Below are 14,176 nucleotides of genomic sequence, written 5' to 3' on the forward strand. Positions count from 1 at the left end.
TATTGGTCCTGTTTCTTTTCGGGTATATGAATATGTGGCTCCCCCTTGAGAATAATTTTCAAAGACACATACTTCAGTTTATTCTTTGCTTATAGGATATGTATTTCTTTAGTTAAGGTACCAGCTGACTGACATAGTTTCACCCCTATTATTTATTGTTACATGTTGTAGGGGTTAGCTTCAAACATAGAGCTCACAGAGTAGTAGTATAGAGGCCAAAATGTGTTTACGCCCTTCCTGTCTGCGTGTATTCAGTACAGTTGCATCAAACACAAAGCAAAAGAGTTTCTCTTTCAGGTGTCTATATCAGCACAGTGCAGTTCACAACAAAGCATTCAGCCTCCTATCTAGTTATGGGACATTTAGGGCCATTTCAAAGCACAGAGTTGTGCTAAACACACTGGTGTATTGCATTGCCATTCATTCTAAATGGCACCCAAATGCACATTCCTGTTGAGCATGCACTGCAGCACCGCACAACATGTGGTACTGCCACAATGTGCGTTGTATTGCCATACAGTGATAAAAAGTTATGCCTCCATTACTAAAATTACCACAACACAAGTTATTGGTGTACCACTCGCTCAAATGCATACCCAATTGGATATGCATTAGGGTGGCATTTAGAATAACTGGCAATGCACAAGCACATCTAGTGTGTGTTACCGTGTGTTTCACGATAGCTTGTGCTAAAAACACAGATCTTGTGAGTTTAGCACAACACTAGCCCTTAGGGTCAGGTTATTCCAGCACAGCATTCTCTCTCTCACACACACCACACTGCTCTTTCCAAAGAAGACTTAGGGGTCTATTCACAAAGCTGCTGAAGGATCTAGCCGTAGCTTTGGCTGATCCTTCGGCTAGCTTCGACCCCAGGACCCCTTTGGTTCAGTAGAACCGAAGGGCTCCTGTACGGGCTATTCGCTATAGCCCGCACAACTCCCGAAGTTGGCCGAGGGGCTCTGTCGAGCCGAAGGCATATGCTTGACTCGACTGAGCCGAGGTGAAAGCCGAAGCTGGCTGAAAGGCCGGGCATCGGCCGGCCGACAGCCTTCTACTGAGTGCTGGGCGGAGCGTCTTCTCACGGCTGGCTCCGGCCACTTGCACAGACGGATCAGCGTCCCTGGTTACCAGGTAACTAGGGACGCTGATCTCCAGACAGCCCAACTCTCCCAGACGCTCCGGGAGTCTCCTGCTATTAGATAGCGGCTCCCGGCCACCCGGGACAGAAACACTTTCTCCCGGGAAGTTTTACTCTGCTCGATCGAGCAGAGTAAACCTTTCCCTGCTCTGTTGTCTTTTTTTTCTTTTCACATCTGAGCCGTTGGGCTGCCGTCAGAGTAAAAAAAAACAGCATAGGAATGCATAGCTACATTCCTATTGGCTATTTCAATTTGCAATAGCCAATAGCAAACTAACTATTGCACCCGCCCACTGCTGCTGTCAATCAGCAGAGGGGACCTGAAGTTCTCCATCAGGTCCCCTTATAGTGATTGACAGCAGAAGAGGGCGGGAGCAATAGCTAGCTTGCTATTGGCTATTGCAAAGTGAAATAGCCAATAGGAATCTAGCTATGCATTCCTATGGTGTTTTTTTTTTTATTCTGACAGCAGCAGAACCGCCCGGCAAATAGTAAACAGTTGGGCCGAGCTAGCTGTCACTGCTAGCTCCGCCCAATCGTTTTTTCTATTTAATTTTTTCTACTTTTTTAACTGTTTTTCTATTCTGCTTCGGAGGTACTATTCACTCACTGCTGTTCGGCATCTATGAGAATAGGCCGAAGAGCAGCGAGTAGCCTGCCGGAGGTTCGGCTCAGCCGATCCAGATGTTGGATCGGCTGAGTCGAACTCCTTCTGCACTTCGGGTCGGCCGAACATGCTGAGCATGTTTGGCCGGCCCAAAGCCAGCCACAGCAAGCCGATGTATGGCTGATTTTAGTCGGTGTACGATGTTCGGCTCATTTCACTTCGGGTCGGGGAAAGTGTGTGGCCAGTGCATAACCCCCTACTTACTGCTGCACAGACTGAAATCTATTCAGTTTTACACTGTTGAGATATGCTCTACCATATTAGTCTCACTCTCCCAGGTTTCCTTCGCAATATCTAAAACCCTCAGCGTTGCCACCTATACAACAGCTCAAAGTGTGAAATTTCTGTGGAAGACTGTAAGACAGATAAGGTAATATGCAATCCCAAACTCTTGCCTCTTTGTCCACCACCTTCGTTAGCATACTTTTGAGGGTTGTATTGACTTCTGCTCAACTCATCTGTTTGAGGCTTGCAGACTGTAACGGTTTAATGTTCAAAAATGTGCACAACTCTTACCCCTTGGGCAGAAAGGGAGTTCCTTTGGTCTATTGGGACTTCCTTTGAGATGCCTATGTGGAACAACTCTTTAGCAATAGTTTTTGTGTCCTTAAGGAACAGCCTTGGGATATTGGGTACCATAGTCCATAACCACCAGGATGTACTGATAGCCTTTAGCGCATCTAACCATTGGCCTTATCAGATTCATTGCAATTCAAAAGAAACCTCAATCATGTTTATTTCTGTATTAACTTTTATCTTTAATGTTTAAGAATGTGCACAACTCATACCCTTTGGGCAGAAAGGTAATTTCTTTGGTCCATTGGGACTTTCTTTGAGAGGGCCTTGTGGAACAACTCTTTAGCAATAATTTGTGCATCCTTAAGAAACAGCCTTGGGATATTGGGTACCATAGTCCATAACCACCAGGATGTACTGATAGCCTTTAGCGCATCTAACCATTGGCCTTATCAGATTCATTGCAATTCAAAAGAAACCTCAATCATGTTTATTTCTGTATTAACTTTTATCTTTCTGTTAGTGTTCTCAAATTCTTGACTATATGCTTTGTGTTTCCATTGCCTTATCAAAATTCTTGAACTGTTGAGTGTTACAGTACTGAGCTGCACTCGTGTAGGTAAGTTTATGGACCACATAGTCATTGGAATAACCTAAGTGATGAATAGCCCTTCAAGGCTAATTATGTGCACTAGTAAACGGTAGACATGTGCGATTCGTTTCGTTCCGAATCGAAATTCGGACGAATTTTCAGAAATTCGGACATTCGGATGTATGCGAATTTCGAATTACAGATATAACGAATCCAAATTTCCGTTTCCGAAATTCGGTAGCGGTAGTTCGTTCGAACATTTGTTTCGTTTTCGTTTCTTATTCGTTTCGTTCGTTGGAGCAAAGTGACATTAGAGAAGGAGAAAAACGAACAAATGAATGAACGAAACGAATAAGAAACGAAAACGAACGTTCGAACGAACTACCGCTAACGAATTTCGTCCGAATTCCGAATCCGAATTGACTTTCACACTCGAATCCCGAAAAATGAAATAACACAAATCCGAATTTAAAACGAAACTAAACTAATTTTTTGGCAGTGCACATGTCTAGTAGACGGATCTGCACCTAGGCTAATATTATTATTTGTAGATTTCTCATTAGGCAATCCTGCTGACAAGCAAATGTCTTCTTTGTGTTGAGTTATACAGGGTCAAAAGCAGTCAAGCAATGACTGATGCTTAATAAGGTGTTTTTGAGAAGGGTTCAAGCAGGAGAACTTAGTGCATTTGATATTTCCTTTTCTAAATGGTACAGTAGCTCTGAGTTATAAGCATTAAAAGTCTAAGTATAGCCGAAAGCTTTTTCCTAGATTTGAATTAGGGTTGCACAGATACCAAGTACAGTACTCGGTACAAGTACGAGTACATGTACCGATACTTTTGAGCTCCAAGGCTGCACTAGAGAAAAATTCAAAAATTAGGAGGCAGCTGTCCTTTGTAAGGAACACACGGAGCTCCTAGGATTTGTACATCTCTGTTTTAATGTACGATTTTGTTTTTATAAATATAAATAAAGGGATGCACAGATACCAGTTTTGCGAGTACGAGTACTGGTACTTGCCGAGTACTTACAAGTACGAGTACTGATACATTTTTGTTTATTGTCACGTGACAGTTTTTCTAAAACAATACAGACTAATGATTTCAGGACAGTGGTGGAGTGCCAGAGCAAGGTCCCAGCTGCAACCGCTGCAACCCTGGTAGTTCTCATGAAAATGCCAAGTATCTGCACTGGTACTCGAAAAGTATCTACGCATCCCCAATTTGAATGGAGTGTGGAGTAATAAGACCCCTTGTTAAGTTGTATTACTGTCCCCACTGAAGTTTCACTCTCTTAATTTATCCTGGTGACCATTGTAAGAAAGCAATGGGTAATCCAAAAATGTACAGTTGCCTGGTAGAACAAGAGGTATGTGTAGTAGAAACCTACCATTGGGGACAGTCTGAAAGATGATTTCCCCTCACTTTGTGAAAACAAACTTCTCACTTCCTGTTGCATCTTCACAAAAGGAAATGAAAGGAAATATTCCAAATGGGATTCGGACAGCAAACATAAACTTACAGGATTTTAAACCATCTCTACGCTATAAAAAAACAAACAGTTTTGGCTGTACATACACTTTAATAAGGCAGCACAGCATGCATGGTGAGACAGTATTGGATGTAGAACAATTCATTTAAAATAATCCAAACAATGGCTAGTGGTCCATTATTGGAGCAGAATTTGCCCTTTTGTAAATTTGAGCCTAATTTCTCTAGGTTGTACTCAGAGTTGTAAAACACTAATCAAAGGTTCAGGGATGCCATTTACATTGTGATTTAGAATAAGAACAATACTATATGGGGAAGAAAAATTATTTTCTAATTCATAATGTACTGACAGGCTGGGAAAAGACAAAAAAATATTTGCAGGGGGCATGAGCTGTGCATGGCAGCTCAGCTCCTGTCTTAGCCTGAGATAAAATCATGATCTGCATTCATTTCTATATGAGTGATAAGGCTCAGTGGACTCCCAGCTCCCAGCTAGAGCTCCCGCCCACCTATATCCAGTCCCAGCTCTCACTGCACAGGATGTGACTACTGATCATCCAGCTTCTCCCTCATCTCTCTAGTCTCACTAATCTAATGGAGAGAGGCTACATTTGAAATGGAAAGGTATATCCAATAACTGGAGTCCGGCCACAAGGCTAAAATCCAGTCTGAAAGCTGATATCACTACCATACACTCTAAAACTGTTGAACTTGAATCGTTCTGCTTTATTCTAACTGAAGTTGTGGCAGCCTGAGCAAACCAAGTATATGCCCAAGACGCCCATATTCAAACTTTATTCAGGTTACATGATGACATTGAAAATAAAAACCACCAGAACAATATCCTGGAGATATTCTTATATGGTAGTCCTATAACTGCATTACCTACATCCTTTATATTTATTAATATTGTGTTTACAAATCTGAAGCTTTGCTATGTTCATAGGAGGAGGTGCTATGGGGGATGGCGACCTTGACTAGCATTTACCCCTGCATTTTCCTATTATTTGTGATTAGGGTACAGGTTAAAGCAGAAGCTTCTTTTTTCTAATTGTGTTGCCTCGAATCTTAGAAGCCCTTTCCCACAGCATCATTATTCTTTATATGTTTTATACTCTTTGACTTTTACACATATTAGAATCTTCCAGAGTGCACGGGGAGACTTACTCTCCCTCCGGCCTTCAGTTTCCACTTATGAGTTCACCAACCCTTATACTGTTCAGATATTGTTGTCTTGTTCAACCTTTTGTAACTATATTGTTGTTTTCAGAGCTTACTCAGTTCCTTTCAAGTCTTTGACTATGGACTCTCTCTGTCTGTTTATATTGTTTAAGGTCCCCACTACAATATATTGTCTACTAATGTGCAGTGGTTATTTCCTCAACTTTTTTGTCAAGCCATAGTTGTATGTTGTTATATTACCGTGTCACTGCCCCCTGCGAGACTTAGCTCACCTTTTGCGTGCACACACTCACGCAGTAGGCTATCCAGTTTCCATGTTGAAATTTCTTGTGAACCATGTTAATTCCTTTAAAGATAGAGTCCCCAGGCTCTCTTTTCTCAAACCTCAACTAGTACCCTCCCCTTATTTGTTCCCACCTCCCCTGTATTATCCGTTACTTTCACATCCTTCCCTCTTCTCCTAACCTCCCCATGACCACTTTTTTCTTCTTCTCTCACCTCCTTAAACCACATTATCCTCCACCAATCAGTTATCAATTATAGTTTCTACTGTGCCACACACCAGTCATGTAGGCAAACAGACTGTTTTTTTCTAGCTATCATACCCTCAAATGAAACCCCTCAGTCAACATTGGATCATTAATATGGTCGGACCATTTTCCGATTATGCTCACCCTTGCAGTGCAAATGGACATAGCACCTCAATGACACTCTTATTTGATCCTTCTTTCCACCAAACCATATCAGATAAAATCACCAATTTTATCCCTGACCTTGCTCAGGACACCGTGGGGTTGATTTACTAACCTCACAAACACGCCATAAACACGCCATGCAAAAACACGCCATTTCCTTAAATAGGAAGCTTTGAAATAAGTGCTCAGAGGAATCCTCATACAACAGAGAGCTAATATTAAAAAGTTGATATTCGGAATGGTACCCATCAGGAGTGCCCCCAATACTGTAAATTCCAATAATGAAACACTTAGGCGTTGCTTTAGACAAAACCACTCATAATCTAGTATCAATTTTTGCCCCCACCAAATAAAATATTATTAGCAGATGTTATTTTATTATATGCTAAACATTTTGACATTCAAAGCAACTGCCAGGTCAATTACTCTAAATCCAAATCTCTAAACGTCTTCCTCTCCCCCAGCATAGCAACCTCCTTACCAACTGTTGGATTGATTCCACAGTCAATCCCCCAAACAGTTGTTCTTTATAGAAAAATGGCTTGCTGCATTTGATCTCCAATCCTTATTGTGGCTAGATTCCAGATTTAGGAATAATCAATTTCCATTAATCATCCTTACACATGACCTGCTTACACAAGACACTTTCTCATACTTCAAATTTCATCTATTGTAAAACCAATGACCTCTCTGTTTGGTAACCCAGCTTTCCCACCAGCTCTAACCCTCTAACACAATCTAATATTCTGACAACTCTCCACCGCTTGACACAAATCTCACACAACGGATCTCTACTACCCATGTATGCGACCATGTTGAATATTATTTTGAACCCACTTCTGTGGTTGGCATACCAACAAATAAAGTTGTTTCTCAACTCATCCCTTCACAAATCCACGCTTTAATCTCAACCAACCCCATTGAGAACCTTCTTCACAATTTTTTCCTAAGTATACAGAAAATGGTCATAAAACTAGGTATTTCCCCACCAACTGAGGACTGGAAAAAACGTTTCTTTTGTCCCGCAAACTGTTTTTTTTCTAACAAAGCTCAAGTAAAATACATTAAAACCATCTCCGGTTGGTACAGATGTCCCAGTATTTTGCACCATTTTTACCCTTTGCTCACTGATATGCACTGAAGATGCCAAAGCCACCCTGGAACAATGACACATATATGTTATTATATGGTTTGTTGGCTCTAGTTGGGCGTTAAAGGAGAACTATGGGGTTAAGGCTTTTCCCCATAGTTCTCCTTAGGGTAACGGGAGGACACAAACTAGCGTCCTCCCGTCACCCCAGGCGCAGTATACAGCGAGCTACTGCTCGCAGATATACTAAGACCCGGCAGCTGAAGCGGATCCCGACAATTATGTCTGGAACCGCCCAGCTGCGTGACTGACAGCTGGCTCTGCCTATCTAGAGGCAGAGTCAGCTGTACCTGCCCCCTCTCCCGTCCGTTCCACCAGTCAGCCCTGGCGGATCGGAGCGTAGAGGGGGGAATCCAGCCCCTCCCCTGTCACGGCAGAGAGCCGTGACAGGATCGAAAGGTGAGCGAACGCCAGTATGTGTTCGCTCACCTCCCGATCTACTGAGCCGACCTGTGACAGTCTCATTGTCACAGGTCGGCTAACTTTATGAGCTGCTTTGTAAACTTGCATTTGCCTGCCTGTTGCTTCATGAGTTGTATTGATAATGGAATGTTCTCTAGTGAAATACCGCATTTTGTAAACATCAGCTGTAAATGAACGTAAAGTAAATCTGACCTAGCCTGATTTTTTTTTTTAAGGTAACATCAGTGCTGAAGTGCAGACACGTAGCTGTGTTGTTTATCAGATTGGTCTCTGTGTCCTGGGGGGGGGTCTTTGTATCCTAGACATGGGCCCTAAAGGGCTATCATGTACATGGGCCATACAGGCCTACACTGCTGCCTAGGTTGTGTTAAACCCCACCCCATGTCCCTGTATTCAACTGTCAAATGCCAAAACTTTAGTGGGCAGAACATGCTTTGGCATTTAAAGTTGAATGGAGAAAAATCAAACACTCACCTTGCAGGGACTGAGAGTGGAAACAACTGGGTCCAAGTTTGAAAGCACGATTGCAGGCTCAAGTGTCACTAACTAAAAGCCTTTGATCCAGCTCCATTTGGTGAGTACCCACCCAAGAGGGGCTGTCGGACCACCGCTAAGAAATATTTATCATCAACACTATATATCATTAACAATTTCTCTTGCACACGTTTTTTAAGTTTTTACGTTTATTTCTCACTGAACACTTTATTTTTAACGTTTTTTAATATATTTTTTTGCGTGGATCGTTCATATATTGTTATATATTTTGATGTCTTTACACAGTGGTTGAAATTTTTTTATTGTCCCAATCACTATCTGTTTTTCCACAGCACAATTGAATTATTAATTTAATTGTTTCTTTCATGATCCTATGTAAGATATATCACTTGGTTTAGGGCTAGACCGCCTAAACCCTAATTTCACTATATCACTTGGTTGCACTAAGTTTCATATTATTTATACCTTTAGCGCTTTGATATATATTTTTCTCGCTCCTGTGATAGACTACAAAAGATGGCGTAACTAGTCAATTAAAGTAGTATTAAACTCCCAAACTTTTTTAATAGTGAATCCAGATCAAACAAATATACATTGCCCAGAAAAATATTTCTTTACATTTTTTCGCAAAGCCCTTACAGTTAGGTTTCTGAACATCTGGCTCCCGCTCTCTCATCTCGACTTCTCTAAACTTCCTGTCCAGTAGAAGATCACAAGGAAGTGCACAATCCTCAGCAGCTGTACATCTACTAGCTTGGAGAAGGGACAAGGAAGGAGGGAGGAAGAGCAAAGGGGAGCAGGGTGAGGGGAATGGCTAGCCTTGTCATGTCTTTGGCTCCATAAGACCCTGAAAGGGAAAGGAGCCATCTAAAACAGGATATCAGGGCCAGTGCTTAGGGGGACAGCTGATTCTTCAGCAAACTAAAACTTTTAAACAATGGAGCAGCTCCCATTGTAAGTGATTTGATCAACATTTAAAATAGCTTTAAAACCTTATGACTTTAATATCACTTTAAGGCAGTCCTCAGAAAAACCTGGGTGCATTGAGCAGTATATCCTTATATGTAAAATAAAAAATTTCATATAGCAATTAAACAATATAGGAACAATAGTTTATACACTTAAAAATATAAATAAAATTGATCAAAAACATAACATTTCTAAACAGCAAGAGGGAACTTTTGCACAGGCTTATCAGAGGTGCCTGCCAGTTATGACTGTCTAGAAAGTCTCAGGAGTATCTACATATGCCACTGCATAAAATATAGCCAAGCTGGGTGCAGGAATGCCAATTAAAGTAAAATGTGTAAACCAGCGGGTTGAAAGTCTCTCCAGGTTTATGCTAATGTAAATACTTGCAAACAGAATGTGACATACTTAATATTAATGAGTGCATGTACATACTGGCTTCACGTTTAGTAAATCAGGTCCTTGCAACAGGCCTTAAACTGCCAGCTTAGTAAACTACCCTAGAACCTTAGTAAATCAGGTCCAGAAACAACATCAATGAATGTAAATATATCTGTAGATCCAACATACAGTACAATATAATAAAACAAGTCAGAAATTCCATTAATAAGGTTGACTATTTACTAACTGCATATGAAGCCAAATATTTTAGTTCCGAATATCGAACACCTATCAGGTTTTGTATCACTGTCTGTGTTACCGCTAGGAAGATTATTTGTCCTGGTGACTATTATCATTAAAAGCATATCAAACATCTATATATAGAGCTGAAACATGCAGTCTGGACACAGCACCCTTCAAACCCGAGACAGCTTAAGCAGTTTGCTCAAGAAGAGTGGACCAAACTACCTGATGGCAGGTGCAGAGGTCTCATTGAGCTACACAAATTGCTTGTTTGCAGTGTGTGCCTCGAAAGGTTGTGCAACAAAACTTTAGGTTAGGAGTCCTATTAATTTTGTCAATGCTTTTTTAAATTTGTTTTATTATGTAAAATGGTCAGTTTAATCTAAAATCAAAAGCAAAGTCTGTTATTTTAATAACTAAGGCATAAACATTGATGAATGCCAACTACTTCAGTTTCAAGTCATATCAGAGAAAATTGTGCTAAGCATACTACAGTAACCCCAAGTGTTTTTGGGGCAATCTAAACTGGAGCTGCTGCAGCTGGGTCCTGCAAAAGTTGCTGGCAGAGGAAGTTGGTTGGTCTGCTGGTGAAGCACAGACAGCAGGGATTTTGAACTGCGCTTCCTGTGATACATCTGGTATATCTCCAAACAAACAAAATGTATGTACTACTACTGCTCAACAATATAAATACTTACGTTTTAAGATTATCTGCACTGTGCTTCACCGAACCTGGATCAGTGATTCCATTCTGGACAGTGTGTTACATGTACCAAGCTTCCACCATGAGGACCATGTAAAAAAGCTACTGGGGTAAGTGAAGGGAAGCATTGCTGTTTACATCCCACCTCAAGCCTAAGCCAAAGAGGTACTACAATAACTGCCTAAACAGATAACCAGAATACAATGGACCTTTCCAGACTCCCTTACCATCATTCTTGGTGATATTAACAAATCAAATGTTACATGTTTCACCGGGGACAAAAACACACTGGACCATTGCTGCATGGTAAGAAACAATTCTTACCACTTTGTTCACCATATAGGCTATGACTGTACTGACTGGAGTGATTTTGAGGCAGCATCCAAAAACTTGGATGAGCTTTCTGACATGAGAAATCATGCATCAGTTTTTGTGTGTATGTGTACGCGTGAACATTCAAAAAGCCCTGGTTTCGAGCAAAACTAAAACAGCTCAGACAGGCTAAAGAGGCAGCCTACAGAAGTGGGGACGGAATTCTGTTCAACCGGACCAGAAACATGCCTTAATGTGTTTAATTCTAGGTTACATTCCCCACCAACTTTCCCTCAAATGTCACATCTCCAACTATACCCCTGGAAACCTTCCCCTTCTGTCCCCACTGTCTCCTCTCTATGGAGGGTATGTGAAGAGCATGTGTTTTAGATTTTCCACAGAGAAAAGATAAGGAAGGCACAGGGGCCCGATGGAATAACACCCTCCTTTCTGAAGGTCTGTGCTAGTCGGATGGCACCAATAGATCTTCAACAGATCACTAGAGCAATGGGAAGTCCCCTCCTACTTCAAACGTTCCCCATTCACCCCCTCTAAGAGACCCGCCATCACAGGACTAAATGACTTCAGACCTGTTGCCCTCATGTTGGTAGTTATGAAGGCCTTTGGAGACTACTGTCCACACACCTGAAGAAAATCACAGGTCCCCTTCTGGACTACCTGCAGTTCACCCCAGAACAAACAGGTCAGCGAAGGATCCTGTCAGCATGAGGTTGCACTACACATGCAACATCTTGACTCCCCTGGGATGTGCACATGGATCCTGTTTGTGGATTTCAGCTTGGCACTCAACACTATCACTCCAGACACTTCAAACTCACTCAGCTTACTGTGCCCACTTCTGCCTGACTGTGGATTACCAACTTCCTGACAGATAGGAAGAAGCAGATAAGGCTGGGTAAAATGTTATCCAGCACCCAAACAGTACTGGCACTCTTCAAGGATGTGTGCTCTCTCCACTAATCTTTTCCCTCTATACCAATGATTGCACCTCAGGGAATTTGTCTGTGAAGATGTTTTGTTTGAAAAGGTGATGAGTCAGCATACCAATGTGAAATACGGTAGTTCTGCTGGCTCTGTTGGGCAGCCGTAACAACCTGGACCTTACCATGCTCAAAGCCATGACGATGATAGTGGATTTATGAAGAAGCTTCCCCCTCTACACACTGCCCTTATAACCATACTCAACAGTTCTTTGTCAACTGTGGAAACCTTGAGATTCCTAGGATCTGACATCCAACACTGACACAGCCCTCAAAAGAGCCCAACAAAGGATGTACTTTCTGCATCTACTCAGGAAGTTCAGCCTGCCTCAGGATCTGCTGATACAATCTTACACTGCAATAACAGAGTCTGTTCTTTGCATTTCAGTCTCTTGTTTGATTTTGTTCAGCCTCTAAACAGGAACAAACAAATTAACGAAGGCAGTTAGGTCTGCAGAAAAAAAGAAAGGGCATTGTCCAATCAGCATTTTCATGGAGGAGGGGTGACAAACTGAATTTCAGAAGTTTATTGTTACCCTTCAAATGGATGAGTACAATTACCATGATTTCAATAGATGAATGGTGCTGATCTGTGCTCATAGAGATGTGTGAAGCTGTATGAGCAAGTTATGTATATGTGGGTGTAACACTGAGACTCTGAGGATATAATGTTTGCCATGAGTTTCTCCTTAATGGCTGCACCACTTCATTCCTAAATAACTGGACAAAAATATTCTACAATTGCAGATATCATATGTCGTTCCAACCAAAACAATGCCAATCAGATGTGATATTGAGAGCTATTTAATTACTTTATCAGTTCTGATCATTTTTACAGTTATATAAACATATGGTTAGGTGACAATGACCAGACAATGACTCCTTTCTGCTCTAAAATGACCTATTAAGCATACATACATTCCTCTCAGTGTGAAAGCAGTTCATTAAAGGGTGTATTTTTTTTTTCTTTTTGCAAAACAAAGAAAACCTTTGTTCACTCCATATTCAATCGGGTTGCGAGGATTATTTTTTTATTCCTTATATATATTCCATTGTGTTGCTAATCTTTCAGAAAAAAAAATCTTCTTCGTGTTAAAATGCTATTTATACGTATAGGGAAAATTTAATTTTTCTGTGCAAACATTGCAGAAACAGAAAACCAAACTAAATGATTTCATATTGAGTGCTGTTTCCCTTTAAAGCTTCAAGATAAGTATAGAAAACCGCAGTAGCTGCAGTAGCTGCTGGTGTGTTTGGGTTTCTAGGTTACATAAGAGCGCAAGAGAGATAGGGAGAGGATCACTATTGTATCATAATGACCTGAGGGAAAATAGGAACTTACAGTTTCCAGTGATAGCAATTAATCATTTGCTTCAATGGCTAGTTTGGGCTGGCGGTGCTAACCATTTTGCAGCCATACACAGAGAAAAGTGATAGTTACACACAAATTGCTATATAAAATGCGCTATTCTTTTATATTAGTTTTGTTCAGGATTCATGTGGTGACGCCAGAATCAGGTCATGATGCTATACTCCTATTTTGTACCTTGCAGGGTACTTTAATCCAAACTCTACAAAACTCACTTTCCATTTTTGAGTGCTTGTGTCTATTTCCTTTCTATGGACCCCATTAGTCATGTACTAAGCACAATAGCATTGGCTATTCTTGCAGCACGTTTATAGCAGTAGTCTTACTCACTAACACTTTAAGCTGCAAAGTTGAAAATGACAGGATGTGTAAAAAAACCTGTACGTAATACAATGCTTTAACACATTAGAGAGGGCTTGGCATGCTAGCGCTAGGCTAGTTTTGAAATATTATGCATGTTTCAAATGATATATGTCAGGGCTCAAAATTTCAAGTCCTGAGCTACTAGCCAGGCCTTAAGAGTTACTCGCCACCAGTTGCCCCACCTAACCCCAACCCTGCCTCGGCCTTAACTCCGCCCCTAAACCCACCCTCTTAAATTAAGTTATGAAATTACACTTTTAAATGTTGAAGGCAGAATAAAGTTACAAAAATAAATATTAACAACAACAATATTAAGATAAAGCAATGTAAACATTGCGGCCCTCCACATCCCCACATAGTCATTGGTTGGAAATAAAATGTATGAAAAATAACACAATGCAATTTTATTGTTATGTGAGTATTCTCTTTAGTGCTTAGTACACATATGCATTTGGATGCGGACGAACTTGCAAATCAATGGA

The 14,176-nt window shown here is 41.1% G+C and overlaps 1 protein-coding gene and 1 long non-coding RNA gene across 3 annotated transcripts in view; one reads left to right on the top strand and one right to left on the bottom strand.

Moving 5' to 3' along the window:
* LOC108792382 overlaps window positions 1–11,505 on the bottom strand; it is a 21,839-nt gene extending 10,334 nt beyond the window's left edge. The window contains exons 1-2 of the long non-coding RNA XR_001941565.1: window positions 11,495–11,505; window positions 9,947–9,949 (exon numbers count right to left, since the gene is read on the bottom strand). This is a non-coding gene — a long non-coding RNA (uncharacterized LOC108792382). The remainder of the gene's footprint in view (window positions 1–9,946; window positions 9,950–11,494) is intronic.
* The window catches only part of GABRB3 (gamma-aminobutyric acid type A receptor beta3 subunit), a 142,227-nt gene that overhangs the window by 119,956 nt on the left and 8,095 nt on the right, over window positions 1–14,176 (top strand). The window lies entirely within an intron of this gene.

Source organism: Nanorana parkeri, unplaced genomic scaffold (assembly GCF_000935625.1).
Source record: "Nanorana parkeri isolate BGI_ZX_2015 unplaced genomic scaffold, ASM93562v1 scaffold21, whole genome shotgun sequence".
NCBI classification, from domain to species: Eukaryota; Metazoa; Chordata; class Amphibia; order Anura; family Dicroglossidae; genus Nanorana; species Nanorana parkeri.